Source organism: Eptatretus burgeri, chromosome 4 (assembly GCF_056783735.1).
Source record: "Eptatretus burgeri isolate ZD-2024b chromosome 4, Ebu_testis_v1, whole genome shotgun sequence".
In the NCBI taxonomy this organism is placed as follows: domain Eukaryota; kingdom Metazoa; phylum Chordata; class Myxini; order Myxiniformes; family Myxinidae; genus Eptatretus; species Eptatretus burgeri.
In genome coordinates this window covers 79,383,651-79,397,621 of record NC_140964.1, presented here as the reverse complement: position 1 = coordinate 79,397,621, position 13,971 = coordinate 79,383,651, and the positions used below count along the sequence as shown (strand labels likewise).

The window sequence follows — 13,971 nt, the reverse complement described above, 5'->3', positions numbered from 1 at the left end:
CTTAAACTTTCCACTGCTCGAGTATAACGGCACCATGGTAATTTTTGATACTACTGTACCGAACCTTCTCAAATGAGCACATAACTCCTCGTTCTTGATGAACGGCGGGACATTGGTGATATTGACTTTCGTCGTCGGCATTTGTTGCGAGGATACAGTGAGGTAGAGGTCCGGCTCAACGAAGAGACCTCGTTCCACAACAGAATTCACCATGTGCACATCTGAGACAAATATGACAAGTTTTTTGTCCATGCGAGAGGCTGCACGGATGTGATGTGAACCGATTATGTTTCCAATCGCTAAGAGAACATTTTCATTTTTCACTTCACGAGGAGGAGTGCAGGCAAGTCCGTGTTTACGGGTTAACGCCTCGTAATTTGCGATGCGGAAACGTTCGCCCGCCATGTTCAACACACAAAGGGATACTCGTTAACGAGCTCCGCGAAAAAATAGCGTCTTTTAAACACCAAAAATTATCAACAAAACACGACCACAGTAATGGAAAAAAAACCATCCGCCGGCGGCCTCACCATACTACCGGTTGATAACCTCCCAACACCGGACTGTGGGCTCCGTCTCTATCTCCGTCTCTATCTCTATCTCTCTCTTTCTATCTCTATCTCTATCTCTCTCTTTCGCTCAGGAGATGGGACAATACAAGAAACGGTATAGAAAAACCAAAAGGTTTTAGAAAGGAGCGAGAAAATAGCAACGAAACACGCTACACACCACCAAGAGACGCCGAGAATCCGCGCTCGTGATTGCACGCACGTGCGGATGAACAGCTGTGTTGGGTGGGGGGTAGGAGAGAGAGAGAGAGAGAGAGAGAGAGAGAGAGAGAGAGAGAGAGAGAGAGAGAGAGAGAGAGAGAGAGAGAGAGAGAGAGAGAGAGAGAGAGAGAGAGAGAGAGAGAGAGAGAGAGCTGTGAGAGAGAGAGAGCTGTGAGAGAGAGAGAGCTGTGAGAGAGAGAGAGAGCTGTGTGAGAGAGAGAGAGAGAGAGAGAGAGAGAGAGAGAGAGAGAGAGCGAGAGAGAGAGAGAGAGAGAGAGAGAGAGAGAGAGAGAGAGAGAGAGAGAGAGAGAGAGAGAGAGAGAGAGAGAGAGAGAGAGAGAGAGAGAGAGAGAGAGAGAGAGAGAGAGAGAGAGAGAGAGAGAGAGAGAGAGAGAGAGAGAGAGAGAGAGAGAGAGAGAGAGAGAGAGAGAGAGAGAGAGAGAGAGAGAGAGAGAGAGAGAGAGAGAGAGAGAGAGAGAGAGAGAGAGAGAGAGAGAGAGAGAGAGAGAGAGAGAGAGAGAGAGAGAGAGAGAGAGAGAGAGAGAGAGAGAGAGAGAGAGAGAGAGAGAGAGCTGTGTGAGAGAGAGAGAGTGAGAGAGAGAGAGAGAGAGAGAGAGAGAGAGAGAGAGAGAGAGAGAGAGAGAGAGAGAGAGAGAGAGAGAGAGAGAGAGAGAGAGAGAGAGAGAGAGAGAGAGAGAGAGAGAGAGAGAGAGAGAGAGAGAGAGAGAGAGAGAGAGAGAGAGAGAGAGAGAGAGAGAGAGAGAGAGAGAGAGAGAGAGAGAGAGAGAGAGAGAGAGAGAGAGAGAGAGAGAGAGAGAGAGAGAGAGAGAGAGAGAGAGAGAGAGAGAGAGAGAGAGAGAGAGAGAGAGAGAGAGAGAGAGAGAGAAAGAGAGAGCTGTGTGAGAGAGAGAGAGAGAGAGAGAGAGAGAGAGAGAGAGAGAGAGAGAGAGCTGTGAGTGAGAGAGAGAGAGAGAGAGAGAGAGAGAGAGCTGTGAGTGAGAGAGAGAGAGAGAGAGCTGTGTGTGAGAGAGAGAGAGAGAGAGCTGTGTGTGAGAGAGAGAGAGAGAGAGAGAGAGAGAGAGAGAGAGAGAGAGAGAGAGAGAGAGAGAGAGAGAGAGATAGAGAGATAGATAGAGAGATAGATATAGATAGAGAGATAGATATAGATAGAGAGATAGAGAGATAGAGAGATAGAGAGATAGAGATATAGAGATCGAGATCCTTTTATTATCACAAAATATAAAAGAAATTTACATATTCATATCCACCATTGGTACAAGTAGGTTTCAGAGAAAACAAACAAATTCAATTTACCAGGCACATAAATCGTACAATAATTCACACACTACAAATGTATTACCAGTTGATTTTCATGTACCACACAGATCCCTGCATGACACCAGGTATTGGTGAACTTTTTTCATGTTTTGGTAGAAACAAAACTCCAGTTTAAGTCTTGCTATCACAAGGGCTTAAAAAATAACATGACGTCACATTGCCCGACAGGTTTTCCGTTCAATTTCTCATTTCTTGAGAGATGTATTGCCAGCTTGGCCGTCACTACGAGAAACCTCAGAAGCATATTAACTTTATTGGGTTTGCCATTAAACCCAAAAATAAAGGAACGCAAAGAGAACACAACATTCTGATTCATTTTTTTTTGACACAATTTAACCAAAGAAATAAGGGAACTAATCTCACACAATCGGTAAAGCCATGGAACACGTCTTCTGTATATTCACAAAATGGGCAACAAGTGGATGTCGGAGAAAAATGACTAATTAGTTTCTTGGAAGGAACTATCCAATGAATCAGCCTCCATTGGAGATCACCAGACCTTTTACTTATGAGCTTGCTATACATGGAGTCTCATACACGTTCAATGGGGGCCTCACCAAGCATCAGTCTCTTCCACCGGGTTAAGCCGTTTAATGGTGTATCTCCCAGCAGTATCTTAACACAAGCCTTGTACAAATTCTTACTACTAGTCTTTTGAAAGAGGTTTACTACTAGTTTACTCCCCATGCTAATGGAGAGTAAGTTGTCTGATTTTATCTGTCTCAACAGCCTGGGAAAAATCCACTCATTGTGTAATAGTTCAGGCTCATGGGTCCAGCTCACTCCAAGTTTGAACCCTATCCAGACAACCTCTCTCAATACTTTTCCAGTCAGTCTTTCAGACCTAATTCCGGTTAGATCAGAGATTTCTCGAACCGATTTCCACCCAAAACCTGAGGTATGCTGGAGGTGCCACACTTTTGTGATGCCGGCTATTATAAAATGCTGGCAGAAAACCCTACTTCTGAATATACCCGGGAAAAGATGATTAATATGGAATAGGCAAAGCCGAGAAGCGAATGTAGAATTCTTCTTACATTCGATTCTGACTTTACCTATAACTTGTTCACAACTGTAGACTTGCCAACTATACCGTGGTACATGTAAGCGCCACACAGCTGATGATTTTGACGCAATTTCCGGTTACTTCGGCCTGGATTCGGGATCAGCAATCAAATAATGTAAATCACGATTAAATATTATTTTTTGCTAATGCGGGAGATATCTTTATTAAAATCAGTGGAGGAAATATACACCATATCTGATATTTGGGTCTTTCATGTCTCCGACGTTGCCTTTATCTCCTGGGACACATCATTCCCCATGACAAAACCAGAAGCAAAAGGGTCATAGCCGACGGCACGTATTCCAAATTGCCAGGGTATTGTGTTGTTGTTGTTTCCTATTCTCTCATGTGCATGCGTTGAGTATGAAGCTCACTACGTTCGCTAGAAAACAAAGGTTCCTGAGCAAACATTTAAATGACATAGGTGTCCTTCTGTCGGCACACTGAGATGCTTTGCCAAGCATTCAACATACTCTGATAGAAAACCGGGAGCGGAGAAAAGTAAACGTGTTGAAGCAGGATCAGGAACCATTCACGGCCATATCCAAGCCCACCTGCTTGCCGCAAAATCTGAGCAGCCAAGAGATGACTTGGTAGTTGTTCATCCGACATAAGTCTTTGTACTGAGCACAACCGAAAGGCCATTATACGGCTCTTGATGCCGACCATACCCTGGCCACCCTCGGCCAATGGTTCGCATACAACATTTGGTCGTAACCAGTGATGGCCTCCGCAGAAGAAGTCTAAGAGTTGCCTTTGCACTTCCTTCAACAAGTCTTCCGGTGGTTGCAGGCAGACGAACCTGTGCCATAATGAGGAGGCAACCAAATTGTTAATTACCAGAACTCGGCCTTTGTACGAAAGATGGGGCAGAGCTCTTCTCCACCTGCTCAATCTTCTCTTGACACGTTCAACAACACCATCCCAGTTTTTTTTTCTATACTGTGTAGATCCAAGAAACACCCCAAGATACTGAACGCCGTCATCCATCCACTTTTGTTTTGCAGGAAGGTGTACTGGTGGGGCTGGTGCCATTCCAGATATAATAGATTGTTCTTCACGAAGGGAACCCATAATGCTTTGCTTTTTTCCCAGTTGCACTTCAAAGAGGAAGCTAAACGAAAAGAATCTAAGCACTTGATACGAGCAGCAGTATCCTTATCATCCTCAACAAGAACTGAGGCATCATCAGCATCCGCTGATAAGACAATTGAAGGGTACTCAGGGGATATTACTACTCCCGGAAGATCCTTCCTCAGTAACACTAGAAGTGATTCCATCACAAGGGTTAAAAGTAAGCTCGAAACTGGGCAGCCTTGCCTAACCCCCTTTTGAACCTGTATGGGAGAACAAAGCTCATTGTTCATCTTAACTAGGCTGAAAATGTTATTATATAATTGAGCAATATATTTCCTGAAATTATCCTCAAATCCACACGCTTCCAACACTTGATGCAAGAAAACATGATCGATGCTGTCAAAAGCCTTTTCTAAATCAATAAAAAATTTACCAAAATCATTCTGTACACAATTGCCATCTATCAAATCTCTAATAAAAAATATATTATCGTATATTGATCTGCCCGGGATGCAATAACTTTGATCAGGGTGAACCAGAATGCTGATTACTTTTTAATCGATTTGAGAAAACTTTTGAAAATATTTTGTAGTCGGTACATAGCAGAGAAACAGGCCTCCTATTCTTCATCTGTCTTAAGTCACCAGACTTTGGAGAGAGAGACATCACCACTCTTCTCAAGCTTAGAGGTAGCTCTCCATGTGACAGAGATGATTCCAGGACATGCATCAGTTCTGGGCCTCACAGGTCCCAAAATTTGACATAAAATTCAGTTGGCAAGCCATCAATTCCAGGGGCCCTTCCGGAGTCCATTTCATTTAGAGCTTGGGTTAATTCCTCGAGCGTAATCGGTGCGTCCAACTCCAGACACTGAGGCTCATGTTATGGAGGGAAGGCGAGAGGTTAACTGTCTCCTCATTTTATCACAAACAATTCGTTTTGTAAACAATTTGGAGAAAAAAATCTTTAACACACAACCTTATATCCTTGGGATTTTCTATTACAGTTCCGTTGGAGTCAAAAACAGAAAAAAATATTCTTGGGTGATTTACTAACAGAGTCCAAATGAAAGAAAGCCTTACTGGGGGTATCAAAATCCTTCAAGTTCCTGACCCTTAGTCTGAGTAGCAACCCTGCTGCTTTCTCTTGGATTAACTCCCGTAGTTGAATCTTCTTTTCGCGTAATAACTGATAGTTTCTTGCATTATTCTCTTTAACCAGTTTTCTTTCCTGTTGTAAATTGTCAGCTTCTAAAGGGGCTGTCACACCTTGACGATTTAGCCAACCTATGCCAATTTATGAAAAATTTGCCGAATACGCTGGCACACGTCGAATACGTTATGGGTAGGTTTTGTATGCATTAAGAGCACGCTGAAAAACACTGCCATAAGTCGTAGTACGCTGGCTTTAACCGTTGAACTTTGTGGTTTTTCTCAAATTTTCGTATGCTTAAAATTTTACGACGTACTCGGCGTTTGGCTCACACGTTCCGCTGCGCTGGCCATAAGGTTTAGGCACGTTATGAGATCGTTGACACACGTTATTTATATGTTACTCATATGTGGAAACACGTTGGGGTAACATTTGCGTACCCAAAACTTATTCATAAACTATAGGTAAGGTTTTATAAGCACGCTACACGAACGTTGTTCACAGCTCGCAACGCGCTACTAGAAAGTTTCTCATACATCGAAACACATCAAAGTAATGTTGAGGGAACCCGTGACTTATTTATAATCTATGAGTAACGTGCTTGGGAATTAGTTGTAGAGCATGTCCTATTATATGAACAAATACGTATGTGGACGTATTTGACGTCTTCAGGACGACCACAGAACTTACTGAACGCGTTTCTAACAAACAGCTGACGTAAAATGACGTATTCGCAGCGATTAGGGAAATTGGTATATAAAAAGGGCCTTCGCAGGAGGAACCCGCGTTTTTTTTAGCCTTCGTGGTGAGTACATGTTGATGTCATTCCGAGAGATGGAGGATAGGCAAGGCTGAGACGACAATACCTACCTGTCCTCGAACATCAACATGACCTCATCGAGTTGACACTGCACCAGTTGTGTGCCAATAGAGCCGGGAGAAGAAGACGTGAACGGAGTTGAAGGAACTGGGTGAGACCATGGATCGGGAGGCGACGCCATTACGGCATATTCCAAATTGCCATGTGCATCTCCTCCCATGCACACTAACCTAGTAAAGTCTTTGTAACCTAGTAAAGTAACTTTGATCAGGGTGAACCAAATTGCTGATTACTTTTTTAATCGATTTGAGAAAACTTTTGAAAATATTTTGTAGTCAGTACATAGCAGAGAAACAGGCCTCCTATTCTTTAGAGAAACAACCAGCTCATGGTGGAACTCCGGAACGAGGACCATGCATCCTTCATCAACTTCCTGCGAATGCCCCCAGCGATGTTCGATGAGCTGCGAGCCAGAGTGGGTCCAAGAATAACCAAGCATTATTATGAAATCATTTCAATAGTCCAGTGGAAGCGATTTAACTCGTTCAATGGAAACGATTTGAATTGCCGAGCACCAGCATCCAAAAACAATAGGCGAGTGACAGCAAGTTAACTCGTTCAATGGAAACGATTTGAATTGCCTTGCTCCTGCGTCAAAAAACAATAGCCGAGTGACAGCCGTTTATTAAAATAGTTTAGTGGCAGTCAATGGATCGCAAACGTCACGTAATCGTAAACCATGCGCTCCCACGCTATGCATACGCTAGACCAGCGTTTCTCAACCTTTGATGGCCCATGGCCCCCCTACCGAGTCGCTTAACATTCGTGGTCCCCTGCCCTTCAATAAAAGATGCAGATTTCGTTTTATGCAATTTATTTACTCAGTCTTAAAAGATAAATCAAAGTAAACATTCTTCTAAGCAATACAATCAGAGACACTTGCTGTTGGGCTTGGCTGACGAGGCCTCTTATGTGCGGCTCCGTCTTGGACACAGCAAGGCGAATATCGTTCCCAACGTCAAGACGGTTTCTGGACTTCGTTTTAATGGTCGCAAGGTCAGAAAATCCAGATTCGCAAAGATATGTTGTGGCGAATTGAATGAGCATTACTGATGCCTTCTTGCTGAGTAGTGGATACGCATCCTGAACAGACAACCAGAAGGTGGAGTGATCTTCTTTGTTACTGAAGACCAGCTTCATTGCTTTTGAAACCTTCAACTCTGCCAGCTCCTCTGCTTCGTCTTCAGTAGGTTCAATTTTGGCATTAAACGGGTGTTTGTGCCACGGAACATCCAACGGTGCATCGTCGAAATACAATTTGAACTCAGCGGAGAGATTGTCGAGATGTCTAGTGATGCAATCTTTGATGCCGACGGGAAGCTCAATCCTCTGCGTCTGCAGGTGCTCGTCCAAGAAAGGAAACGAGGCAATGGACCTGGCCTTGATTCGTGCCTGCCAGACTTCCATTCTAGCAGACAGTCTGGCAAGCTTGTCTTGAACGTTACTGACTGTCACATCACGGCCTTGCAAGGACTGGTTCATTTCGTTGAATCGGCTGAATATGTCGGCCAGGGAGGCGAGCATCATGAAGAACTCTTCATTGCCGAAGTGGACATGGAGGTTGTTTTCGTTGTCTCGCAGGAAGATTTCCACCTCAACCCGGAGTTCATACAGCCGAGAGAGGCATTTCCCCCTCGATAGCCAACGGACTTTGGTGTGGAACAGAAGTCCAACATGTTCCGCTCCCATTTCGTTGGCCAGGAGTTGGAAGAGCCGATTATTTTTTTCCTTCGCACGAATGAAGTTGATCACATTGACCGTGACGTCCATGACTTCCAGCAAACGAGGCGGAAGAGTCTTTGATGCAAGAGCGTATCGGTGTCGCGAACAGTGGGAGGATGTCACATGGGGCCATTCATTCGTCACAAGCGTGACGAACCCTCCTCTGACGCCGAACATCGCTGGGGCACCATCAGTACAAATGTGCTTGAAATTCTGCCAACCGAGTCCATTAGCTTCAAACAAAGAGTCCACAATAGCTTTGATATCTGCCGCTGTCGTTGTGGTTGGTAGGGTATTGCAGAACAAGAACTCTTCCTTCATCTTTCCCTTTCTCTCGTAGCGAGCGAAGGCGATCAACTGGCTCTCCAGGGCGGTGTTGGTAGACTCGTCTAATTGAAGGCTAGCCTGGAGCGTGCTTTGTTTGATTTCGGAGCAAACTTGACGGCACACATCAGTGGCCATGTCGTCAATCCGTCGTCGGATCGTGTCATTAGAGAGCGAAACTTGCTGGATCTTCTTTTCGCCTCTGGTCCGATCATCAATTCCACCATTTTCTCTGTACATGGCTTGATAAGGTCTTCAGCAATAGTGTGCGGCTTCTTGCACTTCGCAATTCGGTATGCCACTTCGTAGCTGGATTGAAGAGCAGGTTTTTCTTCTGGCCGGAATCAAAATTTGGGAAGTGTCGCTTCACGGTCGTATTGTGATCGTTTCGCAGACAGAGCGTCGATATTATCTTCCTTCCTTCCGGGATGCATCTTGTCGCGATGGTTTGAAAGTTTGGAAGGACGTAGTGATGCATTTGACATCACGACCGAGCAGTGCAGACATTGCGCACAGTCCACGCCATCTCGACTGCCATTCGTGAATCCAAACTTGACATAGCTGTCATTCCATTTTCGAACCGTCGACATCTGAGAAAAAAATTGAAAAAAAAAATTCTAACGTTTTTGTAAACATTGGTTTACTATGAATGCTCTGTGGGCTCCGCCTTCTCTTTTAAAATTGTGGTTAAACTTATCTACCCTTTTTACTTTGACACTATGACCGGAGACTCGTCACCTTAATTGTACATTACAAGCTTCTGCATTCTGAATCGCAGTTTTTCGGCGTCCGCTCATGGCCCCCCGGTCGAAGGCAGATGTCCCCCCTTGGGGGGCCACGGGCCCCCGGTTGAGAAACGCTGCGCTAGACTATCGTTGGGCATAGGTTGTGGACGCCTAAAACATGATAAGCAATCGTTGGTATAACTAATCTAAAAGTTATCTAAGCGTTCTGTGTTCATTACTAGTACATTATGCATTTGTCAAAGTCTTTTTAATAATTTCAAGAGTAAAACAAAGAAATATTTCATCTTCAGAATGAGGAAAAAAAATTAGCCCTTACAGAACATCGAACAATGGTGCAAAGTATTCTCCTATTCGGTGATGCAACGAGGATCCATCATCCCCCACAGCCTCCACATCACGCTCACATACTACTACTGACATAGACATTCAGCTACTACCAATGCTACTACCACTACTACTACTACTACTACTACTACTACTATTATTACTGTCAGGCACACCTACGACTAGTAATAGTACTGCTACTATTGATACTGCCGGCGTTCACATCTACTCACCATGGAGTCTGGAACAATGATGGGTTTTTATTGTGAAGCCCTTTTGTATATACCAATTCCCTAAACGCTGCCAATACGCCAGTACACGGTAGATGTAAGTTAGAAACACTTTCAGTAAGTTCTATGGTTGTCCGGAAGACGTCGATTTAATTCGTCTACATACGACAATGTGCGTTTTACATACGTTAAAAATAGGTTCATAGCATGTTACTCAAAGGTTAGAAGCACGTTTTACTTAGGTTCAAAACATGCTACTCATAGGTTAAACGCACGTAACTCTTACGTTCATAGCACGCTAGTCATTGGTTCAAGGCCAGTTATACATAGTTCCAATGCACGTTACTCATAGTTTCCAAGCACGTTAAACATAGGCTAAGCTGACGCTACTCATTTGTTCAAAGGACGTTACTCATCGATTAGAAATTTGGTTCCAAGTATGTTGGCCATTACCTTGACGTGCTTCGACTTATGAGTAACCTACAAGTAACGTGTGTTCGCCGTGTTTAAACGATCGCGGAACGTGCTAGAAACAGATGCCAACGCATGCGAAACGTGTGAGCCTTACGTCGAGTACGTCTTAAAATTTTCAGCATGCTTGAAATTTCACGACGTATCAAACGGACTAGGTAATATGTCAGCGTACTTCAATGATTTCCAGGATACTCTAAACATATACGCAACTTACCTGTAGCGTATTTGACATGTGCCTAGCATTGTAAACACATTTTTCATAGAATGGCATATGCTGGCAAAATCGTCAAGGTGTGACTACGATGTTGACACTTCAAATTCTCAGGCAGTTTTGATTTCAATCGGCGTCCGGCAAGTTCTTAACTGGCTACGCCACGAGTTCGCCGGCGATACGTATAGCACGCAAAGGGTAAGTTAAACTCTCGTTTATCATAGGTTTTGACCGCCGACCACAAGGTAAGCATTCGTTGGTAAAAGTTATGTATAACACAACGAAACGTTCTGTGCCCATTACTAATATGTTATGTAAACGACCAACACGTTATGAATACGCCAAAAACTTAAAAAAAAACATCAAAATTTCAGCGTACGCCAGCGTTTTACATACATTTTTATACGTTGCCATTGCTGCCTAAAACGTCAAGGTGTGACAGGACCCTAAGTAAGTCATTGTTACATTCTTTACGTTTGTGACATTTGCTCTAAACTGCTGACAAAATACCCGAATATGGGTTTTTGTATTGTCCCACCATAAATTTACTGTAGAATATGAGGGTTTCCTTTGGATTTGGTTAGCCCAGAACACTTTGAAGGCTTCTTCGAATAGCCCATCTTCCAGAAGACTCGTATTAAATTTCCAATATGCACTTTTACGTATTGACTGAGGAGAAAGAAACCCCATGGTTACTAAATGATGGTCTGAGAATATTGATGGCAAAAAATCTGGAGAGACCACAATGTTTCTAAAACGAGAATTTATATACTATCGGTCAAGTCTCGCAAAGGAAACTCTTCCTCCAGTAATATGGCTCCATGTAAACTGAAGTTCATTCGGGTAAAATTCCCTCCATATATCTCGTAACCCAATGTGAGAGAAGTAAAGCGATAAATCAATACAAGATTTCGGATGGGGTTCTGCTGTGTTCCTGTCTATTTTGGGATCAAATGTGCAGTTAAAATCACCCCCAATGCAGACACAGTGATTTGGATCAACTGTCTGTAAGTGGTAGATCACAGAAGCAAAGAAAGCTCTTCGTTCTGCACTCTCACAAGGTGCATACACATTAAATAATGTAAAATGAAAATTGTTAATCACGAGTTCAAGAGAAATGAATCAGCCTTTTACAATCTCCAGGAAGACACATGACTCGGGTGTTAGCCCTGGTCTAAGTATAAAAGCAAGACCTGCCGAAAGGGAAGACAGGTTACTAAAATAACACTGCCCCCCAAAAAGGCGACACCAATCATACTCTACATTCTGAGTGATATGTGTTTCTTGCAATAAAAGTATGTCTTTTTTTGCGCTTAAATAAACTTTGCACTTGACTTGCGCCTCCACCATTTATGTTTAAAGTGTCAAAAGTGATTTTCTTCATTCTTTATCAAAAGGCTTTATCGAATGTTGCGAAATTTCAAGACCTGTTTTCGTGATGAATTTCCGAAGACGGTGAAACTGTGACTTTGTTAATGGGAAATCAATGGGCTTTGTTATTATTTTTTTTGCAGTTTGGAGAAATGAAACTAAATCAGGAAATGTATCTTTGATAACCACTTTTCGCTGCCGATAGGTTTCATTGAGAAAGGAAAATACAAGTTGAGGAGCTATCATTGACTGACTCATCGGAGACTGAGACAACTCAGGCACCTCAACATCTTCATCCGACTCTGACGTTTCTGACAATGCTGACAAGGTTCCTCCAGGATCGAGAATATCAGCCTCTTTAGTCACTATTGGAATCTTGAGTGTCTCCAGAGATGTGCTGGAGAGCTCCATGGTACAAACTACATTACCCTGATGTTCATTTGGCACAAACTGAGCCGAAACCCCAGTTTCTCCCTCATGTGTCGTGTTATCGATGGAATCAGTCGGAGACTCGGCAATACATTTTTCCATCTGTATGGGTAGAAGGGCACTGTCGAGGTCTGAGTCAATCACCGTCTGCTCATTAGTAACCAGTGATGGTAATGGTTCAATTGAGGGTTTACTAACATCCTCAGCATTGCCTCCTATTTCCGCTGAACAACGATTTCCATCTTCAGAGATGAACCGCATCCTTTGAGATTCATTTTCCTCAATTTTTGAATCTAATTTACTATCCTCCTCTTCAAAAAGGGTCGAAACATGAAAAACAAATTGGGGTGCGTTTTCAGCGACACTGTCCATCTCCAATACTACTTTCTTTGCAGTACTGAGAGAAAAACTAGCATCTGTTGCTCTTCATTTTTTCAGGGTAATTAACGGATCCTCGTCCATTTCTTCACTACATGAAAGGGTATCAGGAGAGGTTGTAGAATTTGAGGTTACTTCATTTTCAGTAATCGGGAGTGATTTATCATTATTTTTAACGCTGGGATTGGAAACAAGGGGATTGTTCACATCCGTCTCACTACAGGAGGAAACAGCAGGAACAACAGGAACAGCAGGAATCGGTAAACTATTGAAATTAACATCAGCCCGTTTTTATAGGATCTGCAGTGTTGATATCCTTTTTGCAATCCATGTCTCCATGTCCATTTTTACCACACTTTGAACAGGAAACCTTGGGGCAAAATCGTTTGACATGACCAAGTGCTCCACAGAGAAAACGCGTTAACGAAGCTGATGAAGCATGCATTTGATATTCTCGATCATTGAACTTTACTTTGAACGAAATATTCAGTCCCGTGTCATCACCGCGATCAGGAAGAACCATGAAAATCTGTCGACGAAAACTCATTACATGTTTTATCTGCTCGACTCGGCTTCTCAGTGGAATCATAGACATTCTTGACACAACTGTCCCATATCGAGACAAAACTGATATTAGTTTATCGTTTGGTATGAAAGGTGGAGCATTTGATATTACAATTTTCATCGCAGGGGTATCCATAGGGGACGCTAACATAAACACGCCACTCTCTATGGTTAAACCTGTACTCACTATGTTTTGCACCAAGTTTTCGTCCGACACGAAAACAATGACTTTCTGACTCATTCAGGACGCAGCTCGGACATGTTCAGTGTTCACAACCGATTACATCCCCGATGCTAATATAATAATAATAAGCTAATATTAATAATAATAAGCTAATACAACATCCTCAGTGAGGACACCCTCTGGTGGAACACAAACAACCGCGTGTTTCCTAGTTAAATTTTCAAACGCCTCATGCTGAGGGCGTACATTCGCCATGATGGCAGTCTATCACCTCTTTGCCCTAACCAGACAAGAAGGTCAAACTAAATGAATCGAAATAAATTAAAAATCAAATGCATTATAAGCAACAAGGTACTTATAAGGCCTCAAAAAAAATCGGCTAGGCCACACCCAAATAGGTCACCTCTCACTCTTTCTCTCTCTCAACGATAACAAAGGAGAAAAAACACGAATGAAACACCACAGAACCACAACAGGAAGGGAAGAGGGAAGGGACGAAAACGACACTGAAAAGTCACCACAACACAGAGCAGCAGCCCACGGCAGCCATGACACCATGCCCAGAAAACAAACGACCAGCAGGGGGCACGAGGGAGAGAGAGCTGTGTGTGTGAGAGAGAGAGAGAGAGAGAGAGAGAGAGAGAGAGAGAGAGAGAGAGAGAGAGAGAGAGAGAGAGAGAGAGAGAGAGAGAGAGCAGTGAGAGAGAGAGAGCAGTGAGAGAGAGAGAGAG

The 13,971-nt window shown here is 43.3% G+C and overlaps 1 pseudogene; it reads right to left on the bottom strand.

Moving 5' to 3' along the window:
- Positions 1–11,694: 11,694 nt before the first annotated feature.
- On the bottom strand, positions 11,695–13,758 carry LOC147028477 (uncharacterized; annotated as a pseudogene).
- Between the last annotated feature and the right edge of the window lie 213 nt (positions 13,759–13,971).